At 44.5% G+C, this 26,731-nt stretch overlaps 1 protein-coding gene across 5 annotated transcripts in view; it reads right to left on the bottom strand.

Moving 5' to 3' along the window:
- ZFPM1 (zinc finger protein, FOG family member 1) overlaps positions 1-26,731 on the bottom strand; it is a 119,073-nt gene that overhangs the window by 74,292 nt on the left and 18,050 nt on the right. The window contains exon 1 of one of the 5 annotated variants that reach the window (XM_079988723.1): positions 18,993-19,011. The exons of the other annotated variants lie outside the window; for them this stretch is intronic. The gene's annotated coding sequence lies outside the window, so the exon portion shown is untranslated. Of the gene's footprint in view, positions 1-18,992; positions 19,012-26,731 lie in introns of those variants that run through there. 5 annotated transcript variants of the gene reach the window in all.

Below are 26,731 nucleotides of genomic sequence, written 5' to 3'. Positions count from 1 at the left end.
CTCACCTTCTCTCTCCCCCCCCCCCAACTTTCTAACACAAAGATGACAACGCCAGTCTATTTTACAAGGTTGTTCTTAAGTATTTCTAGGATACATGAAGCACCTTGAGTATTAACCAAGCACATTGTATCAGTGCTAAATATTGCCAGTCGTTTATTAATGTATTGTTCATTGTTTATATCCATCCCTCATCTGCAGACTGCCCAGTGCAGATCAAAATAAGAAATGGAACAACCAATTAAAAACAATTCCCAAAGTCCACCATTAACTATATTCTGTGGTCCAAGCATATTATCCATCAAAGGCCTGACTACATACATACATACATACTGCATGGTCTCAGCTGGCACATAAAAACTAGGTAAAGTTGTTGGTGCGGATTTATGTACTGTATGTATTCTACAACATGCCATTGATGCAATCATAATGCATTAATGGTGGGGAAGATTTTGCTGGACTGTACACATATCATTCTGCTTTATTAGCTGTTCTGTGATGCTTCCCTAATGTTATTCTATTATTGCCAGCTAGACTAGAGAGCGCAAGAAAAGCAGGGCCAAAAAATAACAAACCTGGAACGTTTGGGGTATGAAAAGTTACAGGATTTCAGCAGGAATTGATGAGACACCCACTGATTGCAAACAAAGCGGTATGTCCGCTCCAATACAATCACGAGCGCAAATAACCCCAAACAAACTACAGTTCTTGGGATTTGTTTTAGGTGGGTGAAATGTGCTTTAAATATATGGTGCGTATGCCACCAGAGAGACCCCATATCATATCGCAATCAGCCCAGCACCAGACTCAAAAGCCTCAGTCTGGGCTGGTTTCTACTACTCTCCTTCTCCAGCCCTCCCCTGACAACTTAAAAACTTGTCCAAAGATAAGTTTAATATCAGTCTGGTGTGAGCAGCTGATAAGTGTGCAGGCAACGCCCAGCAGCAAAGAGGGACCTCTCTCTTTCTCTAAATGAGGAGTCCTTCTCCATTTTGCTCCAAGATGATAAACTGAGCCTGACCTTCCACTTCAGTCTCCATAGTAACACAGGTGCCCTCTCTGCACGTTCTGCCCTCCACACGCTCCCAGTGATTAAAAATGCTAAGAACTGGGGAGGGAAGAGGCGGAAGTCCAATAATTTTACTATTTCTCTCCCTGCTCTGCTTCAGAGCTCTTTGCCTAATTTAAAAACACCACGATTCAGCCAGGAAGTGTGGTTGATAGAGGTCTCTCAGATTCTTTCTACCTCCTCAAGACATATAAGGTCCAGACTGCACAAAGGCCACATTCATATCATACATTGAAAGCTCTATGGCACTTTAAACACAGTCATGGCTGCCTCCAAATAATTATAAGAGAACTGTAGTTTGTTAAGGTTGCCAAGAGTTGTTAGGAGACCTCTAATCCACTCCCACAGCTACAGTTCCCAGAGTTTCTGGTAAGAGGTATTGCTAAACTGCACAGCAAATTGTAGCAGTCACTCCCTGGGAAACTGGGCTTCTTTGTGGGGTGGGGAGAAGGAAGAATCTGATAATTGCCAGGGTCCTTTGGGGAAAAACCATGACAGCTAAGAGTTTGCAGTGTACATAAGTCCACAATCTGAACAGCTTGCACCGCTTTGAAAGCAACAGCCAATAAATATCCTCTACAATCATTCAAAGTGGACTTTTTCTCCCTCTCATAACATGAGAACAAATGAAGATGAATGATGCAAGTTTCAGGGAGGAGGTAGAAATGATGAATTTGTCACACAGCACATAGTTAAAATGTGACCATTCGTTATCACAAGATGGCCACCAACCTGGATGGCTTTAAAAGGGATATTAGACAAATTAATGGACTCAGGACCCCAGATCCTCAAGGACCACTCCTCCCCATATGAACCAACCTGGACCCTGCAATCGTCAGTGAGGCCCTTCTCCATGTGCCCCCACTGTGGGAGATATGAAGGGTGGCAAAACAAGAACCGGCCTTTTTAGCAGTGCTCCCCGTTTGTGGAATGCTTTCCCCAGGGAGGTTCACCTGGCACCATTATTACATATCATTAGGTGCCAGGCAAAAACATTTATTTTCTGCCAGCCCTTTAAAAAATATAAATGAGCTTTAGATTTTTCTCTGTTTTGCTTTATGCTAATTTTAATGTATGTGTCTTTTATTGTATGTTGCTTTGAGTTACTTTTTGAAAAGTGACTAATAATAATAATAATAATAATAATAACAGAGAAGGCTACCCCTGACTACTAAGTCACGACAGCAGTGGTGCCTGCCTCTGAATACCAGTTGACAAGGAGGAACAGCAAGAGAGGTTTATAGCTTTCAGGCCCTGCTTGTGCGCTTCCCAGAGGCATGCGACTGGCCAGTGCAGGAAACAGGATGCTGAACCAGATAGGACTTTGGTCTGATCCTGCAGAGCTGTCCTTAAGAAGCATCAGGAAAATGCTCCATGGCTCACTTTGTTCACACAAACAGTGTCACCAAAAAACCCCCACTAATTCTCCATGGCACAATACTGAGACTATATAGATAGAAGGATTGGTCAATTTTGACTCATGCAGTATCTCATTGTCCCAACGTTAAATTTTGTCCTCCACATTTCTGCAGCAATTTGCATTTAAGAAACAAAAACAAACAAGAAATCCTCACAAAAATTCATCAGCATTTTTGTGCAAATTTCTCCAAATAAGTACAGTTTTTTTTAATGTACTTTGACTAAAGCATGTATCCTTGCAAACAATATCTCCTAATATAATGCATTTTGTATATAGTTGTCACTAAATAAAACCACTATGCTAAAGTACCACTATACTAGTGTTACGAGTTTCTGACTAGGACCTGGGAGATCAGGCTCAAATGCCCAATGGGTCATGGGCCGGGAGATTTTGCCTTTTAAAATCATAACTGTGTCCTTTAAAAAAAAAAAAAAAGTATTTTTTTTTAAAAAAGAGTGATATAAGCCAAAATTCATAACAGCTGACAAGATGTAAACGGGACAATTTAAAAACTCATTTTTTTGCCTATACCTGGTCACATCCACAACATTGTATCCTGGTAAGCCTGTGCTGATGCAGCATACAGGAACCCACCCCCACAAAATAAAGTGGGGGCAGAAGGCCCTTTGGGCGCTAGCACTAATTAATGACATTTATTCTCAGCTGAACATATCCAAGAAGGGAGGCGAGAAAGCCAGTGGGATGCTCAAAAGGCGTTTTTGAAGACACCCTTCACAACAAGATGGCTGCTCAAAGGTCAAGAGAGCATCTGAACTTTTTGGCTTTACTTCAGCAAAAAAGAAAAACCCTTCCCTGTTCCCCAAATCTCTTGGGAAAGGAAATAGAAGAGGGGGGTAAGTGAGGAGGAGGAGGAGGAGAGTCACAGCCTGAGAAAAAACAGCTCTGCTGCCGCTATCAGGGAGATTGGTTTCAGACAGAGCTCCTCTCTCTGCCAAGTCCATATCCTATCTGAGGCGGGTGCAGTTACTTAACATTCATCACGGACTGAACTCTGTAACTTTATCAGTTCTTGAGTATGGCGCCATCTCAGGGGCCGGCCATTCTCGGCTCTCAGATAGGCCCGATAAACGACTGATAGATTACAAAAGATTGTTTCACTTCAGGGGACACGATTACTAATACTAATAGTGTGTGTGTGTGTGTGTGTGTGTGTGTGTGTGTGTGTACGCGCTCTCTCTCACACATCATATCAAGCTAAGAAGGGAAGCGAGAGAGAGAAGGAAAGAAGAGAAATAATGAGAAAGAAAATACGAGGGCAATAGCAATGAAGTGACTTTACGTTTCAGATGGGGGCCGATAACGCACTGATAGATTTTAAGAGAGGGGAAAGATTCTAATAGAGCTATCCCCAGTCCTCAGACACATCAGATGGATAGGAAAAGATTGCTTTGCAAAAAGGAGGCGGCGACTTCTAATGCAATGCTGAGCCTTTCATCTGATAGGGGTAGGGAAAAGGGGAGTCTGGAACAGGGAAGGAACAGAGGGCTGGGGTGTGTTCATAGGCGGGTGGTGAGGAGAGGAGAGGAGAGAGATACAGACTCAAATTCTCTCCATTGCTCAATATTGCCAAAAATAAATTAACATTTTAAAAGCTCCATGGAGGGGGGATGATTGCATTTCAACACTGTAACGTGTGTAATAATTACTAAATAAATTTGTGCTTAGCATTTGCATTGCCGTTCAAAATGGTTTCACACTGATTATTTCCCTAACAGGAACCAAGAATATTGTCAGGAATACTTTCAACACAAAATGTGTCTCTTCACAACAAGCCGGTTTCCTAGACTGACTGTTGAAATATAAAATAAAATAAAAACCTCAATCAATTCTGTGTGATGGGAGGGTGAAGCAGTCATCCAATGCCAAGGAGAGAGTAAGAAGGAAGGCAGTTTACTAGTAATTAGGTGTGATATCTTGCTCCATATATTATGCAGAACTGAAATTGCTCAGGGAATGGTATCTAATACAGACTTCTCTGACCTGGTGCCCTTCAGTTATTTTGGACTTCAGCTTCCATCATCCTTGCCCACTGTCTCTGTTGGCTGAAGCCAATGAGAGTCACCGTCCAAGCCAGCTGGAGGACACCAGCTTGGGGAAGGCTGGTATAAATGGGAAGGACATGCAGGCAACCAAAGGGGCCTTGGGAAATCATCCTGGCTCATCTTCTTTCCTGTTATTCTCATTTGAGCTACCAAAGAGCTACACATAAAGACAGGTGAGCAAGACCAAAACATGGAGAGAAAGGGGAAAGAAAGCAACAAATGGATCAAAAAGTGTTTGATCGTCAGACTCTTATAAAGAAAACCTTGTCCACAAGTGAAGCACTGGAGGTGTGGGCAAGAGGACAGAGGTGCAGCGGTGGAATGGGGAAGATTAGGATCTGTAGGCAGTCAGCCTCTTGACCTCCAGCAGAGGAAGAGCAGGGATCTCTCTAAATAATCTGAACATGAGACATTTCCCATTGGTACAGAACAATGAGTCTACACCCTCCTCAGGCCCACTGACTCACCCACCTGGGAACCATCTCTGTTGCTGTGCCTTGTATTTGTCTCATGCAGCCCGGTTCTGTACTGCTGTGGTTCATCTTCTGGCAGAAACTACCTGTGTTATTGGTTTTGCAACTCATTGTGGCAAAATTACATAATCGGTTACATAAACTGTATAAATTACATTGCCATTCTTCTACTCCATTCATTTCAATGCAAAGGATTAAAGGGGCGGGGGCACAAACAATTATGTATCATTAGCAGACTAGAAACAACAGTGAATGCTGATTGTCTTTGCTGGGTTGGTTTTGTTCCAGACATGGAATGGATCAGTGATTTCTGCTCCCATTTCCATTTGTGTTAGAATGATCTGAAATTTGTACTGGCGGCGTCCAGTTTGAACTGCAGTTCCCATAGTCCTTTGCCATTGGCCATGCTAGATGCAGCTGGGTGGGAGTTGTAGTCCAAAACACCTGGAGGGTAGCAGGCGGGGGAGGGGTGGTTGTAATATCAACATCTTGAATCATTTGCAGTAAAGCCAACAACACTTCTAGGTTAAGCGTGAAATGCACTGGCCCCAATGTTCAGCAAGGAAACCCTTATTTGGGTTACGGGAGACTGCATGATTCTATAGCTCTCTGTGAAGAACAGGGATATGGAGAGCAAAGCAGATGGGAACCTACTGCCTCTGTGTTGGCCTTTACCAACCTGGTACTTCAGAGACATTTTGGATTTTATCTCCCATCAACCCTAGTCAACACAGCTGGCACCAGATTGGCAAAGGTTTCCCCCACCTGCCTGCTAGAAGCATCAGAAGGAAATACAAACTCAGGACTGAAATGAACCACCTGTGCAGAGCATCTCTTTCATTACCACCCTCAACAACAGCCAGTGTGAGTTCACTGCATTATTGTTACATATGCAAAAGGACATTTCACACACCACGCAGAAGCAAAACTTGTGCTTGCTACTGAGAAGGCACGCAACATGGGTGCATCTGCAAAACCCAGTGTGTTTGCAAATTCTACACGTTACTGCACTTGCACATTATCAAGTCTATAGTTAAAATGCCTCATGTTATTATGTGACGGGGGGGGGGGGGACAAACCTGCAGGTGCCATTCAAATATAAAATAATAAGAGAGGCCCCAATTTACTCTGCACTCAATCCAAGAGGTGGAAGGAAGGGAAACATTTCTGCTGCAAAGGTGGTTTTGAGGTTGGAGGAAACAGTTCTCTGAGAGATGCAAAATAATAAAAAAAAAGAATGAGCTCTATTCCTTTGTGGTTTCCTCAGGTGGTGGTTTAAAAAAAAAATCAGATGCAGCCCACAGAACAGGGATGTTACACAAGCCACATGACAGTGGGGTGTGAGTGTGGGTTTCAAAGTTTTCCTTGCTCTTGAAGAGAATTTTATGAAGAATTCCCTGCTCAATGTTTCCCCAGAAAGGCATCAACTAGTACCACTGTATCAGCCTATGGGCCGCATTTCCTTCTGGGAAACCTCCCGAGGGGCAATACCAATGGTGGACGATGCCAGAAGCAAAAGTGGGTGGGACAATGAATGTGAATTTGACCTTTGTACAGCCAGGCTAGTTCCTCTCCTCCATCCAGGCATTATCAGAGATCTGGGGCACATTCTAGTCTGGCAAGAAAACCCAGGCCAAGGAGAGGTGTGGTCTGAGGATAGTCCCAAGGGCCAGACAGAGAGACCTAGAGGGCTATATACAGCTCTGAGGTTTGCCACCCTTGATTTAAGGCAATAGTTCCCAAACTGCCAACAAATTGCTTCAATGAATAACTAATTTAAAACACGAAAGAAAGAAAGAAAGAAAGAAAGAAAGAAAGAAAGAAATCAGTTAAGTCAAAGGCTCCAGTGATTCCAACACAGAAGAGGTTCCCCACTATACCTCTATATAATTAACTGTTCTGGCCTTTTCTTCTTCCAGTCTGGAGGCACACTCAGCACAGTGACACACTTAGGTATAGATGAATATAAACAGATGCCTCTGAGGTGAGGCCATTATTTCACTTTCATACCCAAAAAATAAAACCATGTGAAGCACGCCATTTTAAAGATGGTGGGAGATTTTTGTTTCAGCTTTCAAACTTTGGAGAAATGTTGCCTTGCAGTTTGTTTAGCTGAAGTGAAGTGTACTGACATTTAACCCAACCCATGGCCTTGGCAGGAAAGAGCAGACAAAGCCTCAGGATACAGTGGGTCTGTCTGCTAAAAACACGATTGTTTCTCCATAACAATGCTCCACTACTTGTACCTGAAGACTTGTACCTATAAACACTTACATGAGAGTAAGCCCCATTGATTAAATGGAAACTTCTTCTATAAAGGCACACAGGGAATTATGACGGGTCTTCTCACATTCCTTATGGGGCAGGGAATAGAAACTTCCAATCCCTGAAAAAAGTGATTCCTTCAACGTTGGTTTTCTATATCACTTCAATTTCATAATGTAACATTTTCCTGATAACAGATGCCGTCTCCAAAGGGAATAAGGTATTAAGCAGGATTCCAAAGCAGATCAAATCCTGTAGCTGAGATACGTCAAGGCAGAACTATACCATCTTAGGGCAACGGTGAATGATCAAGGTTAAAATATAAATGGAGTAGCTTCAATATGCACAGGGGTGGGGTGAGGGGAGAGAATTCTAGGCAGCATGGAAGTCACATGGAGTGTGCTACCCCGTGGAAGCGGCAGGGGGAGACAGTGAGGAAAGCTGTGCATGACAACACATAAGCAGTAAGAAATCTCCTAAGAGGCTGGACAGCAAGATCAGAGCCAGGGTAACTTGATTTAACTTCCCTCAAACATAGCAATTTCAGCAAACTGAAAACTTTTCACAGCTTTAGCATCTCCCTGAGAAGACGGGAGAAGAGACTGGCTGCTGGATCAGTCCCAAGGCCCATCTAGTCCATTCTCTCATTTCTTGACAGTGGACAATCAGATGCCTCTCAGAAGACCGTAAGGACACAGGTGCAACATCACTCTCCCCACTTGAGCTCCCCAGCAACTTGTAGTCAGAGGCATACTGCCTCTAAGCAACCTGTGGTAGCAAATTCCATAGTTTAACGAATGGAGTAAGTCCTTAGGAACATAGGAAGCTGCCCTATACTGAGTCAACCATTGATCCATCTAGCTCAGTATTGTCTGTGCTGACCAGTAGTGGCTCTCCAGGGTTTCAGGCAGGGTTCTGTTCCAGTCCTACCAGGAGATGTTGGGGATTGAACTGGTACCTTCTGGGTGAAAAGCAGGTGCTGGCCCTTCCCTTCCTCTGGTTTGTCCTGAATCTTCCACATTCAGCTCCATCAGTTCCAGTAGTATGGGGGGGGGGGGACTTCTCTATCCACGTTCTCCACTTGCGTACCTTAGTTTCACTCATTGTGTCTAGCTCATCGTCCCAATGCAGGCCCCTTCTTGCATTGCAATACAGCTCTTCTGCACACAGGCTACCCCATGAACTTCAATGGAAGAGGCACCTCCATGCGTGGAAAGGTGCAAATCTCAGATCACATCCTGCTACCAAAGTGAATGGAGTACCCTTGACGGTGCAGGAGCTGGTTTTTTGTTTGTTTGTTTTGGTCTGAATTACAGTGGTGCCCCGCAAGACGAACGCCTCGCAAGACGGAAAACCCGCTAGACGAAAGGGTTTTCCGTTTTGGAGGCGCTTCGCAAAATGAATTTCCCTATGGGCTTGCTTCGCAAGACAAAATGTCTTGCGAGTTCCTGCGGATTTCCCCCCCCCCTTTTCCCCCTTTTCCTAAGCCGCTAAGCCGCTTATCAGCTGTTCAGCGGCTTATCAGCTGATCGCTAAAAGCTGCTAAACCGCTAATAGCGCTAATCCGCTAAGCTGTCAATGGGCTTGCTTCGCAAGACGAAAAAACCGCTATACGAAGAGCCTAACGGAACGGATTAATTTCGTCTTGCGAGGCACCACTGTATCATCTTCACCTCCTTTACCTTTTGTTTTAATAAGGCTTTTCTGTCTTCCTAATTCTAGACTGGGGTCTCTCCCAGCCCAAACTGGAGATGCTAGGAACTGAATCTTGGACTTCCTGCATTCCAACAGGTAGTCTGCCACTGAGCTTCAGCAGAGTACATCACTGAAGAAAGTAATCCCCTACCCTCAAATCACACAAACACTAAAAAAAGTATCCTACCTAGGCCCCTCCAGAATGCGGCTGCATTTTGTCGCTGGGTGGGATATTTCAATGCATTTTTTCCCCCAGGATTGTCTGCTAGATTTTTTTCATTATTTATAAATTTAATAAATTGTTGTTGTAGCAGTAGTATGGAAGAGCGCTCTTTTGCAACAAAAGAAGGGCAAACAAACAACAGTCTGTGGTGTGAAAAGTGACTCAATTTTAGCAGGAAAACTAGGGAACATAACTGATTGGAAACAAAGCAGTGTGTCTGCCTCAAAACATTTGCAAGGCACAAACAGGAGAGAAAGTAGGGTCACGTAAAACTGTTCCATGTACCATCATAAGCGCAAATCTTGCTCCATAAAAGGATCTGCAGGAACCTTCTGCCTCCTTTTCAACTCGAACACATTTCAATTTTTCATTTTCAGCATGGCTTGCACTGGAGAAAGTTGTGGTGGATCAGACCCTTATTCCCAATCTATTAGGCCATACGCCAGTTTGCTCAAAATAAATTATTCCTTGCTATCTTGCACAGTGGGCCTGGAATGAAAGGAGTCTCCCATCCCGCCAACCCCACCCTGAAACACGTAGACATGTGAGTAAGTCCTATTCCAGATCTTATTACGTGACCAAAGAGTAAAAAAAGAAGGGGGAGGGGAGAGAAAGTGTCAGCTATTCTATTCTCATGAGCAGGATTCTTTTTCTCCTCCTTCTGCGTTTTTTGTGGGTTTTCTTTTTTCTTTTTGTTCCTGGGGTTGTGTTTTGACTTCATTTGCAAAAATAAAAAATAATAAAATAATGTGCAATTTTAATTTAATGGTAACATTTTATCACCAGTTCCATGAATTATCAAGGCACCAGGGTTTGTGTGTTTTCTGTTCTTGGCATTTTGGTAGAGCGAGATAAGAGTAAAAAACAACAGAGTTGCTCAGAGAGTGAAAAAGGGAGATAGATAACGCAGATATCAACTCCTACACAAAACAGCCCTGGACTTATCTCTGCTTTTTATCACAGTTCCTTTAAAAAAATAAAATAAAGAGAAGAGAACAGCCCAACTGGAATGGGGCAAGCTCATTGAAAATGAACTTTATACTGCCTGGTCTTTAGTTAGAAAATTTAGAGGGAAGAAAACTTGAGATTTGAAAGAGAGATAACTTCAAAGGTCAGTAAACCCTGAACAATTAAGGACTGACATTTATTTTGCACAGGGTTTATGTATGTGTGTGTGTGTGTATATATATATATATATACACATTAAAATACAGCCCCTAAAAAGGCGATTATTTATGGATTTTGGAATTTACCCCCTCCTTGATGGGTTATTTTCAATGTACTGAAGGAACCCCTGCAAAAAAATGTTTAGGTGTTGAACTGGAAATGAAGAGAGTTGTATCTTTAGTCCTGTGGTGCAAATAAGAATTGAACATTAGTCAGATCCTAACAGCAATCCATATACAGTGGTACTTCAGTTTACAAACTTAATCCATTCCGGAAGTCAGTCCTTAAACCGAAACTGTTCTTAAACCAAGGCGTGCTTTTTCTAATGAGGCCTCCCGCCGCTGGTGCTCTTCCACCGTTCGGATTCCGTTCTTGGACAGAAGTAAAGTTCTCAAACCGGGACACTACTTCCGGTTCTGCGGAGTTCGTAAACCGAGTTCTTTGTAAACAGGGGCTGTTCTTAAACCGAGGTACCACTGTACATGTATCGTCTTGCTAGGGTAGATGTTCCCCAGGGGATCTGGAAACTTATTCCTCCAGAAGGAACTGGAGAGTCAGTGTGGTGTAGTGGTTAAAGTGTCGGACTGGGACCTCGGAGACCAGGATTCAAATCCTCACTCAGGAAGCTGTCGGTTAAATTGGACCAGTCCCTGTCTCTCAGCCTAACCAACTTCACTGGATTGTTTTAAGGATAAAATGGGGAGGGGAAAGAACTGGGCATGCCGTCTTGAGCCCTTTGGAGGAAAGATGGGATAGAGGTGTAAAAACAAGCAAATAAATAAAAGTTATCCCGGCAGAATGGGCAAGAGGCTAACTTGCAATCCTGATTTGCAGCCATTCACGTAAAAAATCAGGATGCATAAAGGAGTAGTGAAAAGGGCAAAATTATTCCCATCCTGCCAAACAGCGATTAAAAGGGCAATTCCACAAAGTATTTTGGGGAGTTTGTTTTAATTACCCATTAACATAGGGTTGTAAATGAAAGTCTTGCCCCTAATCCCAGACTTGATTGTGGATACTCACAGCTAAAAATGACTCTCTGCACATTTTCAGACACATCCTCATTTTTACAAGGACTATGTGTGCCACAGTGTTCATATCAATGCTCTGCAGCTTTATCCAGAAGAACTTCTCTTCGAATCAAATCCTGAATACTCCCATGCCAGTGCATTCAAAAAGGGGGACATCTACCCATGCCATGCTTTGAACCAGACATCTACCCATGCCATGCTTTGGACCGCCCATTGTAGGAGCGGGGGAAATGACCTTTGTGTCAACCTGATTTAGGGGCAAACCCCTTATCACCACCCTTCTTGGCACAAGGACAAAACACATCTCCTGAGCTGAAAAGGAGAGTAAAATATCTCCTGGCACAAAGCCCACATCACAATCAGACCCCCTGGCTCTGTCTGTGGCGGACCCTAAACTCCAAGTACCCAAGAGTTCACAGAGCTGCAATCCAAGTGGCACACTAAAAGCAGCTAGGTTAAACAAGGATGCTCGTTTAAACATATTACTAACATCAGGTGTAGATGGAGATGTAAAATGGTTACAGCCTCCCATAGACCAGTGAAGAAAGTGTTAGCAATGTCACGCAGAGCTCCCCTGGGATGGGGGAATATTTTGTGATGAGACCGGACTTGGGTACTGTAACCAAGGAATCTTGGTTCAAGGAATTGCTGTCGCACATACAAAAAGAGCTCGAGATCACTAACTCTGCAATCGTAGCAGTAGTCTATGGCCACTTTAGACAGTCATTGCTTTCCCCAAAGAATTCTGGGAAGTGTAGTTTGTTAAGGGTGCTGAGAGTTATTAGAAGACACCTATTCCTCTAACAGAACTACAATTCCCAGAGTGGCTTAACCCTCAAATCCCTCTTCCCAGGGAACTCTGGGAATTGTAGCTCTGTGAGAGGACTGGAGGTCTAACAACTCTCAGCACTCTGAACAAACTACACTTCCCAGGATTCTTTGGGAAGGTCTTTGGGGTTCTTTCCTGAAAGAAGGCATGGCTGTTAGAAAGGGTATAGCAGTGCTGTTATCTGCTGGTGCAGATGTGGCCTTTATGAACGCCTTAGAGTGGTCAAAGAACTTTGTGCTCACTTGTAATCACTAAAGAAGCCTGTAAGGCCAGGGCTATTTATTATCCGCAGCTGACAGCCAGGAGGTGAAAGCCGAGACTGGTGAGTCCCTCTAAGTTCACCTGGCAAGGCCAGTGCAGAGGAAGACAGATTTGAACCTGAGCCTTTCTGCCTGCTCCCTTAGCCACTGGGCTACCCAGATCTTTTCTTTACAAAGGAAAACAACAATATAGGGTGTCCCTTTATGAAGTGCACCCATTTCCTTGCCAGAGCAGTTGGGACCAAAAGCCCAGAGAAAATTGTCTGTCGTGTTCCGTTTAAATTGCTTCCTCTGCCCAGAGGCCTCAAAAGCCGCACAAACCCACAATAAAACTCTTTCACTGGGCACTGTGGGGGAGAAATGTCTTCCTTGACATGATCCCCAAACCCCCACCGGCCCACCCTTTCCTCTGAGATACACGCACAAGCACAAAATTGGTGCTTCAAGGTTGCTCCATCCCCAGCAAAAAGAAAAAGAAAAAAAAGGACAAAATCCTCCCAACAGCTTAAGAAGAAAGAAAAAAAGCAAATTCCAATCGTCTCATTTGCAGCACCGTCGCTTAAAACGGCACCAGGCTCACTCAACGCATGCTTGCATTTTTTTAATTGTCTAGGCCACAATAAATTTTTTAGAGCGCTCCGGAAGAGCCAGGCCTTTATGTAGTTGAAACATGGGGCAGAACACAAGAAATATTGTGGGGAGGGGGCCCAACGACTCAAGGCTCTCTCTCCCCCCCACCGCTCTTTCCTTCCCCCCCCCCCTCCTCTGCCCTCACACTCCCATCCCTACCTTCTTTTTTGAAAAACATAATTTATCTGTGTATTATCAAGAAATCCAGACACTTTAATCAGTGAGCTATGAAGTCAGTATTTCCATTCTTATCTAGTGGAGGAGTGGAAATGGAGAGGAGATAGGCAGCTCCAGAGCCAGCCCGTGGTGGGGAATGTTAATGGGAGAAGAGGCTGAGCGATTGGCTACTGAGCTTTGGCTATCTCCACCATTATCAAGCCCTTATCAATTCAACCATCAGTGGCGCAGTAATGGGGCCAGTTCAACTTCCCGCATTATCATATCCGCCTGAAACCTGCATGAGAGGCCTCAGCTGGGAGACAGAGGAGTGAGCGAGCGACTGAACTCCACGTTTGGAAAAAAAGAAAAAGAAAGGAAGGAAGAAAGACGGAGGGAGGGAGGGGAGGACTGGAATGGGGGCTATTTGGGGGAGGTGGTATGAGAAAAATGCCAGATGAATCAATCCAGATTCGCGGAAGCTAGAGAAGGAGGCGATGCATGCAGAGCGGCTGGCTGTTTTGTTGCCCTTTCCTGAATGGTGCAAAACCCAGAGCCTTCTCTGGAGAGTGGTGCACACCAGAGACCTGTGATGCCCTAAAGTCCGCTGGTTTTGCCAATTAGGGGTTCCTAGAGAACAGTAAGGATGATGCTACCAGCGCTAGCAAAACTGACACTGGGCTCCTAAAAGGAGCCCAAATCTAAGGAACCCCAGAGCACACATGGCTGATTCCACTACCCACCCAAACATCTCACACAACCAGCACACAGCACCCCAGATCTCAGAGGCCTGTTTGAAGCTTAATTTCCAGAAAGGTCCTACTGCTAGAGATAGCCAAAGTGGTGCTTTCCAGTTGTTCCTGGACTCCAACTCCCATCAGCCCCCCCCCCCACAAGTCAGATCTGACTTTAAGTCTCCAGGTTTGCCCAGTCCCCTCCAAGTAGCAGGTGGAGGGCATGCAAGTGTTGCTTAAAATAATAATATGAAGACTGTACATGCAGCTTACAAGCTTCAGCTAGGCAGGAGCTGGCTGCAAATTATAGCGCAGACACTTGGGTGTGGGGAGGTCTGCCTTCCTCTGCTACCCTCTCCTAATTAACCTGTCTCCAACGCCTGTCCCTGTGATGTCACTGGGGACCGCCCCATGACACCATCAGGAGCCTCTCCCAGGTCTCAGGCCCAGACTCAGGGTCTGGAATCTCTGGCAACCATAGCTGGTGATGATGGGAGCTTGAATCTAGCATCATGTGGGCAGTCCCTGGCCTATGTATCCCAGGTGGTTAAGCGAAGAAACCTGGATTGTAGGAAACTCTCTGCTAAGTCCATCATTCTTCCTAGGTTGGATTTCCCCCATTAATTGGCAGGTGCCATTGCGGGAGGAAGGGCAAGATGCAAATTTAATTTAAGAAAAAGAAAATAGGAAATGCTCCAGTAAGAATCAGATTCCCTAGCATATTAACCCAAAACTTACAGAAGGAGCTGGAATACAGCAGAGTTGTCAAATAATCACTTGCTTAGTTGTGTGCATGTGGCAAAGTCACTGTTTTGCAAGAGCTGGTCCCAAACCCAAGTATCTCTATCTAGATTAGTCTTGGCCAACCTAGTGCCCTCCTGGTGTTTTGGACTACAACTTCCATAAAAATAATTTTTAGAAACCCATATCCAACCTTGAATAGATCCTGCTCTACACATTTGGTGGCTGTACCAAACACAGGAACAGCTGTGCAACACAGTTACAGTTCTTTAAAAAAATATTGGATGTGAAAGCAACGAACCCCAAAAGGTCATTAATGGACTTTATCATCATCATCATCATCATCAGGAGGAGGAGAAAAAGAATCTTACCGAACAGTGCAACAAATGCAGATTTGAACACTGTAAGAATTTCTTGCAGCAACTCTGCAGAGACACCTGGAGAATTATTCTTTTTTGCTCCCCACAAAAGACCCTCCCTTCCCCTCCAGGCCAAAATGACACATCTCAGCCTTTGCAGACTTCCAGGATAAGAGATGGGGGGAGGGGGAGAAATATGCTGTCTCTGGGGCCAACTCATTTTGTCCTTTGTTGACAGAATTGACAAAAGGAGCCATCATCCATGGCAGAGTTGCGACAGGAGCCCCTCAACAGAGGGGGAAACAGCAACCCACACCGACTCCTGTGGAAGCAGAGAGCCATCTGAGGATTGTCAGTCACTACACACACACACACACACACACACACACACACAACACAACACACACCCCGATGCTGAAGACCCCAGCACCTTTGGTCTCTTCTGTTCAAACACCCCACTTGTTGGCAGAGAAAACGTATGCATGTCTACTTATATGTCCCACATTCCTGAAAGGTGCAAGGTGGGGAACCTTGCAATCCAAGGGCCACATTCCCTTGTGGACAACCTTCCAGGGGCTGCATGTCAAATGCAAAAATGGGCGTGGCCTTTGCAAAAGTGGGTGGAGCAACTTTATACCAAGATGGGAAGCTACTTTGTAGCAAGTCAAACCACTCAGTCCATCTATCTCAATACTGTCTACACTGACTGGCAGTGGCACTCTGGGGTTTCAAACAGGGGACATTCCCAGTCCTACCTGAAGATGGCAGGGATTGAACCTGGGACATTCTGCATGTAAAGCAGATGCTCTACCCCTGAGCTGCAGCCCTTCTCTCTGTGTGTTCCCACAATCCCAACAGAGCATCAGCTGCAAAGTTCTTCAAACTGGTGCTGTTATCAAATCATCATGATGTACAGCGCATGACACCACCGGGGTGCCTTTTAACCAGGTGAGTTCTCAAGGCGGTTTGCAATGACAATTTAAACAGTTTCTAAAAATAACATCAGAGAGTTCAAATGAAATGACAAGCAAATATCAAAACATACAAACACCCGCACACAATTACAGAGTCTTGTGTCTCCTTGAAAACTAACACAGTTGTTATGTTCAGTGATGTGGGATTTCAGGAATATTTTGAATTGGAAGATTTCCCTTGAATTGGACAGTTAGAGTAATTTCCATCAGAAACTTTTCTGATGCTCTAGATAGTTATCTAATTTAGCATGCTTATTATACTTGTATTTAGTATTGTATTTAGCTGTATTTAGTATTGTATTTAGCTGTGATTCCTGCATTGGTCTGTCCCAAACCTACAATTATATGATTCCACTAAACAAAGCTAAAAAATTTGCAATTGGGCAGGCGCTGCAGTTTCAGTGCATTCAACTGGCATCCATTCATTGCTACTATGAATTAAGTTCTAGGGCCAGATAGAAAGGCCTGGAGGGCCACATTTGCTCCCCACCCAAGCCAGATCTGAGATTTCGTACCCCTCCTATATAGTGACCAGGGCATCTGAATTCATTTGAATCTTCCTCTCTTGCAAAGAAATGTGTGGGACAAAAAAGCCACCTGTCAAGTCGCTAAAAGTGTGATCGGATGTGGGCATGGAATAAAGTTATTGCCACTGAAGTCAGAGAAGCCGTTTTGCCCATAATGAAGAACATGGGGGGAAGAGAAAAAGACAGCAAACATCATGCAAATCAGCGGATAAATTTAACGATCACAGGAAAAGCTAATACGTGGCACAACAGCCAGCGATATCAGTTTTAAGAAACTTATTTACCTTGCCTGTTACCAAAGATTGTCAGTTGGAAGCATTGCTGCCAATTTAACACACACATGCAGACTTAACACGCCCTTTTGGCCACTAAGAAAGTGTTCCTTTTGGCACCACGGGAAAGGACAGGAACTTGGGGTGAGCAGGAAAGAAGCCAAAGAAATTGGAGGGAAAGACAGACAAATACTACCCACCGATCACAAGGGATGTACAATTGGAACTACCTGCCAAGACTGTATTTCCCCCCCAAACTCACTCCAGCCCCTAAGCTGGGAACTGTGATTTGGAACACCAGGCTCTTGGGAAGTCAGACTGTAACCCATCTCCTTGTTAGCCAAATCAGGGAAATATTGAGGGGCTGGGGGAGGAAGAAGAGAACCAGCCATTTCCCCCTTGGCTAGTCTGGCTAAGCAGACCTCCCTCTGGCTAGTCTACATGTGAGCTGCAGCTTCTACAGGAAGCTACATTATAACGGACTACACCATTGGTCCACCAGTGGCCTTCTAGAGATCATTGGACTCAAACTCCAGTCTGCCCCAGACACCAAGGCTAGGGATGGTGGGAGCTGTAGTCCAATGACAACTGGAGGGCCACAGGTTCCTTATGCATTTACACAAATGGCTTTCCATGCCTCCATTTTTTCTCAGCCCTATGACCCAAGAGATGTCAGGGGTTGAATCTGGGACCTTCCACACATAAAATAGTAGTTGTACCACTGAGCTACTCCTGTGACTCGGAGTTCATTGGCTATTGCATGACACACAGGAGCAGGGTCTAGTGCAGGGAGAAACTATTATTTACTGCATTTATATCCCACCCTTTCCTCCAAGGAGCTGAAGGCAGCATACATGGTTCTCCTCCTCACTGAATCCCCACAACAACCCTGTGTGGTAGATTAGGTTGAGAGGCAGTGACTGGCCTAAGGTCACCCAGTGAGCTCCATGGCCAAGCAGGGATTTGAATCCTGGTCTCCCAGGACCCAGTCCAACATTCTCACCACCCTGGCTCTCACACGACAGGTGCACTTAGATAATCCCTGACATGCTCCTGGGGCTGAATGAAACTGGACTCCAGCAACAACCGGGATATCAACTGGATATACATCTGTCACCCTTCAAATTGCTCTTTCGGTATTTGCCAGTTTGCAGCAATGCCAGGCTAAGAAACACAACTGAACCCTTTAGCCAAGTTAGTATATTCTATTTCCATACAAGTCCAAAGGCTGCCATCATGCAGAGCGATCTGGGCTCCAGTCCACAAAAGCTTTATGCCACAACACGTTATAAGCCTTTGAGGCACCACAAGATTTACTCTTCCTCCTCCTCTTCTTCATTTGCAGGGGCCGGGGCATTACGTCCGGATTGAAAGATATCTTGTTTCATTATCAAATTAGAATCATAGAATCATAGAGTTGGAAGAGACCACAAGGGCCATCAAGTCCAACCCCCTGCCAAATTAGTTTAATTGGTTAATTAATCAATTTATTCTGCAGAAGTCTGCATGTAACTAAACCGAGAGAGAAAAACACACTTCATTTCTTCGTACATGCAGATGGTAAATGTTTCAACAGGTGCCATTTCAGAAGAGGCTTCCCACCTGGTGAGAGAGAGTAGAATGCCTCTTCCAAGATACAAAGACAGAAGCCAGTGGGCAGCAAGTCCAAGGTTGAAAATAGTTCTTTAAAAAGTGTTAACCAGGGATGTCTTTTTCAGCAATAAAGAAGTTGTGTTGTTTTTTTGAAAGCACTCCATCTAACGAGTTAAAAGCTGCAGTTCTTTTGTGTGTGTTTTGCTGAGGGTGGGCATTTCATAAAAGTCTGACATCAGCAAGCACAAATTTAAATACTTAGCTCAGTTAATGAAGGGCTAGTTCCTAAGTACTTGAAACCATTTCTCATGAAGCATGGAATCACTTATTCTAATAATTTGCATATTACACATATGCCAACTGTGTGTTGACTGCAACATCAAGGGACAACTGCACCATACAAATGGGCTTCCACTGACAGAACACAAAATCTGTTACCCAGTTGGAATGTTGTATATTTCCACTTTAGCTTAAGGCTATTGCCATTCTAGGCTCTACGCCAGGGTTAACTAACCTGCGGCACTACAGACATTGTTGGCCTCCAGCAATCAACCTCAGCCAGCAAGGCCAATGGTCAGAGGCGTCCGGAAGCTTCAGGAGGGCCACAGAATAACAACTCCTGCTCTGGACAGACAGAACTTTCACATACCACAGGGCTTCTCAGCAGAGCCTGTTCACACATTTAGCCGCCAGTCATCAAGTGACAGCTGTAGATGCTTGTGTGAATTAAGAGCTAATTTTCAGACTTGGCGAGTTGTGTGGGGAGAGTAAATGTGTTTGCATTCATAACAACCAAGAGACAGGGCAATATTCAGAGAGATTATAAAAACAGGAGATTAACGAATTAGAGAAAAAAGCATTTCCTTTCTCTGCTGGCAAATGAGAGATGTCACCAAAGCATGTTGATGTGAGAAGAGAAGAGATAACAGATATTTTGGAGAAGAGGAGGGGGGCGGGGAGGCAGTGGAAGGCCCTTATCTGAAATGACTCAGAAGCACTCATTCCTTAACCCTATTCCAGCCCAAGGTCAACAGTTACATTCCTGTCAGTGTTTCATCCTTTCAAAAAACAACAGCAAAACATTGCTATAGAACAATGAGGAATCTTCTTTGGCCGAAACAAGTCAAAGGCAGTTACTACTTCCTTAGAAAGGCAGCAGAGCAAGAGTGGAGGATAGCAGTACTCAGGCAGAATTCGTTCTGTTCTGCCCAGAAAAACCATCCCCTGATAAAAGGCAAAAGTTGGCATTCCCACATCTCCCACACCCTCAAGTGTGCAGAGGGAAGGCTTTTGAAGGATGCTGTCCAAGGAAACCTGGAAGGCTTTCCAAGGCTGAAGGGCTTTAGTAAAGAAGAGGCAGATGGGCAAGACCCAGGTAACTACCGACAGGTGAGCTTGACATCGATACCAGGGAAGGTCCTAGAACAGATAATTCAACAGTCGGTCTGTGAGCATTTAGAAAAGGATGCTGTGATAAGACCCCGCACAGGTTTCTCAGAAATAAGTCATGCCAGACCAATCTGATTTCTTTTCTCTTTTTTTGATGGAATTACAAACTGGATCAGGGATATTTTCGCAAAGAAGCTGGTAAAATGTGGGTTGAACGAGGCAACTGTTAGGTGGATTTGTAGCTGATTGACTGACCAAACCCAAAGAGTACTCATTAATGGTTCCTCGTTATCCTGGAAAAAAGTGGTAAGTGGGGTGCCACAGGGATCTGTCCTGGGCCTGTTGTTGTTTAATGTCTTTATAAATTACTTGGATGAAGGAATTGAAGGGATGCTCATCAAATTTGCAAAGGACACTAAACTGGGAGGGGGAGCTAATGCCACAGAAGACAGAATCAGAATTCAAAATGGCAAACTGAAGAACTGAGCGCAAGCTAACAAAATGAATTTCAATAGGGACAAATGTAAGGTTCTGCACTTAGGCAGGAAGAACCACAAACACAAATATAGGATGGGGGACACCTGGCTTACTAGCAGTACCTGTGAAAAGGGTCTAGGGGTCTTGGCGGACCACAAGCTTAACATGAGTCAACAGTGTGATGCAGCAGCAAAAAAAAGCTACTGCTATTCTAGGCTGCATCAACAGAAGTATAGTGTCCAGATCAAGGGAAGCAATAGCACCACTCTATTCTGCCTTGGTCAGACTGCACCTGGAATACTGTGTCCAGTTCTGGGCACCACAATTTAAGAAGGATGTTGACAAGGTGGAATGTGTGCAGAGGAGGGCAACCAAGATGATCAAGGGTCTGGAAACTAAACTTTATGAGGAGTGCTTGAAGGAGCTGGGGATGTTTAGTCTGGAGAAGAGACTGAGAGGAGGAGATATGATAGTCATCTTCAAATATCTTCAGGGCTGTTACATGGAGGAGGGGGCATGCTTGTTTTCTCCTGCTCTGGAGGGTAGGACTCAAACCAAGGGCTTCAAGTTGCAAGAAAGGAGATTCCGACTAAACAGTCGGGAAAACTTTCTGCAGGTAAGAGCTGTTCAGAAGTGGCACAGACTCCCACAAGAGGTGGTGGACTCTCCTTCCTTGGAGGTATTTTAAGCAGAGGTGGGATGGTCATCTCTCATGGATGTTTAGCTGAGATTCCACAAATGAAAAGGGAAGAGGGCAACATGGATATAGAGGAGCTTTTAAAAGGTGCCCATAGGAGGGACCTAAGGGATTTGGCAGGTGGGGCAGGGCAAAAAAAGTCCTTCATAAAAAAAACTTCAAAACAAACCAATAAGAAAATAAGAAGTTATTGACTGGCTCTCAGCTATGATAATCAACACATGGCTCTGAGAATTTATTTCCATTGGCTGGATGTGAATGGGAATGCTTTGGCATGGTTCCTATGGGATCAAATCAGGCCACATGGCCATCGAGAAGATCCTGCCCTCCTCAAGTTATTTATCAATTTAAATTTGAATGCCACTTTTCCATATAAATATTCTCAAAGCAGTTCACAGCGAAACAAAATTAATAAACCAATACTTCATTACAATAACAATCAAGCACTAAATCATTTCAAGGCCTAACATGACAATCCAGCAATAACTCACGTAATGTGAGGACATTATGACATTTTAAAGTCACCATAAAACAAACTAGCAATCATTTAAATATATTAAAGCACATTAACACATTGAAACATGCCGGCTAATGACAAATAAAAGCAAGCGTCCCAATGTAATCGTAGATCAACAATAATAAAAGCAGCAGCCATTGTGAGGCTATACCAAATGGCCCAAAAACTACACAGTCCATAAAAAGTGTCATAAAAGCGAAAAATTGGACATTTATATATACAATAAGTGCTAAAGGGACATAGGAATCAACCTTCCCCAAAAGACATCCCTCCATTAGTCCATCTAACTCAGGGTAGCTTTTGGCCCACTGAGTTCAATATGATCTGCATTAGCCTTAGCCAACCTGGTGCCCAGGGCCAGCCTACCTATGAGACAAGGTGAGGTGACTGCCTCAGGTGGCTGGATCAATAAGGGCAGCAAGTCCAGCCTCCAAGGAACACATTGTCCACTGCTGCTACTACGGTGGCAGCAACAGCTGTAGTGGGCTCCATGGGGGCCAGATCCGCCACCTCCTTGGCAGCCCCTCATGCCGGTTCTATGGCAGCCTCTTGGTGAATAGGAGGTGCTGCTGGTCTCCCCCCACCCAGTATTAGAAACTCAGGTGTAGAAGCTAGACGCCAAATGGCTCCTTACATCACCAGATGGGCAGCATCGAAATCAGATTGATTATATTCTCTGCAGCCAAAGATGGAGAAGCTCTATACAGTCAGCAAAAACAAGACCTGGAGCTGACTGTGGCTCAGATCATCAGCTTCTTATAGCAAAATTCAAGCTTAAACTGAAGAAAGTAGGAAAAACCACTGGGCCGGTAAGATACAATCTAAGTCAAATCCCTTATGAATACACAGTGGAAGTGAGGAACAGGTTTAAGGATTTAGATTTGGTGGACAGAGTGCCTGAAGAACTATGGATGGAGGCTCATAACATTATACAGGAGGCAGCAACGAAAACCATCCCAATGAAAAGGAAATGCAAGAAAGCAAAGTGGCTGTCCAATGAGGCCTTACAAATAGCGGGGGAGAGAAGGCAAGCAAAATGCAAGGGAGATCGTGAAACATACAGGAAATTGAATGCAGATTTCCAAAGAATAGCAAGGAGAGACAAGAAGACCTTCTTAAACAAGCAATGCAAAGAAATAGAGGAAAGCAATAGAATGGGAAGAACCAGAGATCTGTTCAAGAAAATTGGAGATATGAAAGGAACATTTCGTACAAAGATTTCCATAATAAAGGACAAAAGTGGAAAGGACCTAACAGAAGCAGAAGACATCAAGAAGAGGTGGCAAGAATACACAGTGGAATTATACCAGAAAGAAACGGATGTCTCATATACCCCAGGTAGTGTGGTTGCTGACCTTGAGCCAGACATCCTGGAGAGTGAAGTCAAATGGGCCTTAGAAAGCACTGCAAATAACAAGGCCAGTGGAAGTGATGGTATTTCAGCTGAACTATTTAAAATTTTAAAAGATGATGCTGTTAAGGTGCTACACTCAATATGCCAGCAAGTTTGGAAAACTCAGCAGTGGCCAGAAGATTGGAGAAGATCAGTCTACATCCCAATCCCAAAGAAGGGCAGTCCCAAAGAATGCTCCAACTATCGCACAATTGCACTAATTTCTCACGCTAGCAAGGTTATGCTTAAAATTCTACAAGGAAGGCTCAAGCAGTATGTGGACCGAGAACTCCCAGAAGTGCAAGCTGGATTTAGAAGAGGCAGAGGAACCAGAGACCAAATTGCAAACATGCGCTGGATTATGGAGAAAGCTAGAGAGTTCCAGAAAGACATTTACTTCTGCTTCATTGACTATGCAAAAGCCTTTGACTGTGTCGACCATGGCAAACTATGGCAAGTTCTTAAAGAAATGGGAGTGCCTGATCACCTCATCTGTCTCCTGAGAAATCTCTATGTGGGACAAGAAGCTACAGTTAGAACTGGATATGGAACAACTGACTGGTTCAAAATTGGGAAAGGAGTACGACAAGGCTGCATTTTGTCTCCCTGCTTATTTAACTTATATGCAGAATTCATCATGCGAAAGGCTGGGCTGGATGAATCCCTAGCCGGAATTAAGATTGCCGGAAGAAATATCAACAACCTCAGATATGCAGATGACACAACCTTGATGGCAGAAAGTGAGGAGGAATTAAAGAACCTTTTATTGAGGGTGAAAGAGGAGAGTGCAAAATATGGTCTGAAGCTCAACATCAAAAAAACGAAGATCATGGCTACTGGTCCCATCACCTCCTGGCAAATAGAAGGGGAAGAAATGGAGGCAGTGAGAGATTTTACTTTCTTGGGCTCCATGATCACTGCAGATGGTGACAGCAGCCACGAAATTAAAAGACGCCTGCTTCTTGGGAGAAGGGCAATGACAGGCCTAGACAGCATCTTGAGAAGTAGAGGTCCGTATAGTTAAATCTATGGTTTTCCCAGTAGTGATGTATGGAAGTGAGAGCTGGACCATAAAGAAGGCTGATCGCCGAAGAATTGATGCTTTTGAATTATGGTGCTGGAGGAGACTCTTGAGAGTCCCATGGACTGCAAGAAGATCAAACCTCTCCATTCTGAAGGAAATCAGCCCTGAGTGCTCACTGGAAGGACAGATTGTGAAGCTGAGGCTCCAGTACTTTGGCCACCTCATGAGAAGAGAAGACTCCCTGGAGAAGACCCTGATGCTGGGAAAGATGGAGGGCACAAGGAGAAGGGGACGACAGAGGACGAGATGGTTGGACAGTGTTTTCGAGGTTACCAGCATGAGTCTGACCAAGCTGCGGGGGGCAGTGGAGGACAGGAGTGCCTGGCGTTCTCTGGTCCATGGAGTCACGAAGAGTCGGACACGACTAAACGACTAAACAACAACAACAACAACAGTTGCCAAAATGTCTAGTTGCCATTTGGGGGCAAGACGGCTCTAAAGTATTGTTTTTCGAATGATGTGATTGACAATCGGTTAAATATCTGGCTAGTTCAGATGACAGCCTTGAGAACTTGAAGAAAAGTCACTTGATCCAGGGACAGTCCATATACTGTATATATATATTGCCCTATTCCTATCTCTTTCTCTTAATGGTGACACAGACCATTCATAACGCAAGAATGTTCTTCACAACTGTGAGCAGGGCAGTAGTGGGGAGGTGGGGGTAAGTGAAGGCAAGCTACAACAATTAACTATAATGTTATTCACCACTCCTGCACGGAAAAAAGCACTTGGGTTCTGGAAATTCATTTCAATTGTGCAGATAAAATATAACTGATGGAATTCTACAGGATGGGGTGATATTAGTGTGTGAAAACAGCCCAGATCCAATGAACTGCAGGTATGCACCTCCAGATGGTGGAGATGTCAGGCGCCATCCAGGTGCCCAGGCATCGTCACTTGGTGCAAAATGTGCTTGGCTAATTTTGAACACTGCTGCCACCTCCAGAGAGAAAATGGCAGGGGCTGCCCTCTGGGGTCTCCTGGGCTCTGCACCCCCCCCCCACTGTGATTCAGAGAGGGGGGCCGCTTTCCAGACAGCCTTTGAGGGGGGCCACCCTCCGACAGCCTTTGATTCCCACTTCAACCATCGGTTAAGGTTGATTTGATTACCCACCCACCCATTTCCAATGCAGGTCTTTATTCCCCCCCCTGTTCCTGATGTAGACTGTCACTCACTCCTTCTTCCCTGGCAGGCAGGCAGGTGTGTCTGGGGTGTGTGTGTGTGTGTGTGCCACTTTGTGGTTTGCCTTCGGTGCCTAAATGCTTTGGGCTGGCCCTTCTGGTGCTGTTATGCCCCCCCCCCAGCAGATTTTCCATGACTGGCACGGCCAGCACACCCTCAAATTTCAAAATATGTCCACTTCTCCAAAAGAGTTGGTGACCCCTGACCTAGGTGAACTAGCCAAGAAAACCAGTCGTTAAAAACAAACGGATGCATTTTTAAAAGCAACGGCTCACATAATGAAAGACTGGGAGCTTTTAAACTGTACACACACACACACACACACACACACAGAGAGAGAGAGAGAGAGAGAGAGAGAGAGAGAGAGAGAGAGAACCCCCTCCTATTTTATATCCAGTTTCACCCTTCACAAGTTCTCCACTTCATTCCAATACAGAGATTTATTCTCCCCCACACCTTGGCTTCATTTTCTCATTTCCACCCAGGAAGGAAAAAGTTAATGTTATCCTTAAAGACAGGACTTAAGATTATACAGAATTAATGTCAAAAATCACACACATACAGTAGGATGATCAGATGCTGCTAAGATGTAGCTTAATACCTGCCCTGATAATGTTACTGGAATATGGTTTTTGGCTTGAGTGATCAGATGCCAGTTTTGAGAAACTAGCGTGCAACCCTGCAACAGTCTGGGATTAAGTTAAATGTGGTGCTGTCCTGAACTTTGCAGCACGCCGTGTGAACTACCTGGAACACTTTGCTTGTAGCATAATGCTGTAATCCTAAAATTGACTCCCACAGATCAGAGATGTGATCAATCTCCATTACAAAATCTGCAGGTTAATCTACAATGTGAAATTTCGCTGGCAGGGTTCCCTTGGAATGCTGACGTCTGCTTTGATGCACATGTAATTGGGTGGCATCCAAATAAGTTTTACTCAGTGTAAAACTGGCATTAATAGGCAGGACTAATTTAGGTCCACTTAGCCCAGCCCATTAATTCTGTTGGGATCTATCATGAGTAGAACACAGCAGGATTTTACCTGCTACTTCTGATTGTCAAAATAAGCCCCAATTAAGAAACACTTGTGGATACAATGTCTGGTTTTAAAATTGCAAAACGGCCGTCGAGCATGATTAACTGGAACCTTCTGAGCGCATAGCTTCCAACAGAAGCTCATGCTCACGCTCTGGAAACTGATACAAAAGTTCCATTCATGAACCCAAATATCAACAAACCAAGTTGGAGGCCGCGGTACATTACGCAAGGCTCTCGTTGCAACATCGGCCTGCTGGACCCATCCATGCAATTCTTAGAATCTGATCAAGTTACAGTGCCAAGCAGAGAAACCCAGTACCATGCAGCTTCTGGGGGCTCCCAAAAACCAGGCTGACTTCCCCAGATACCCCATCAGTATAAATAACTGGCCCTCTTTATCACCGATGCACTGAGGAGGATCAAACTATCAACACCCTAAACCTCCCCTCTGGAAAAGGCAAGTTAAGAATC

Source organism: Podarcis cretensis (genome assembly GCF_951804945.1).
Source record: "Podarcis cretensis genome assembly, chromosome: 8".
Classification (NCBI taxonomy): Eukaryota; Metazoa; Chordata; class Lepidosauria; order Squamata; family Lacertidae; genus Podarcis; species Podarcis cretensis.
This window is presented reverse-complemented; position numbering and strand designations above follow the sequence as displayed.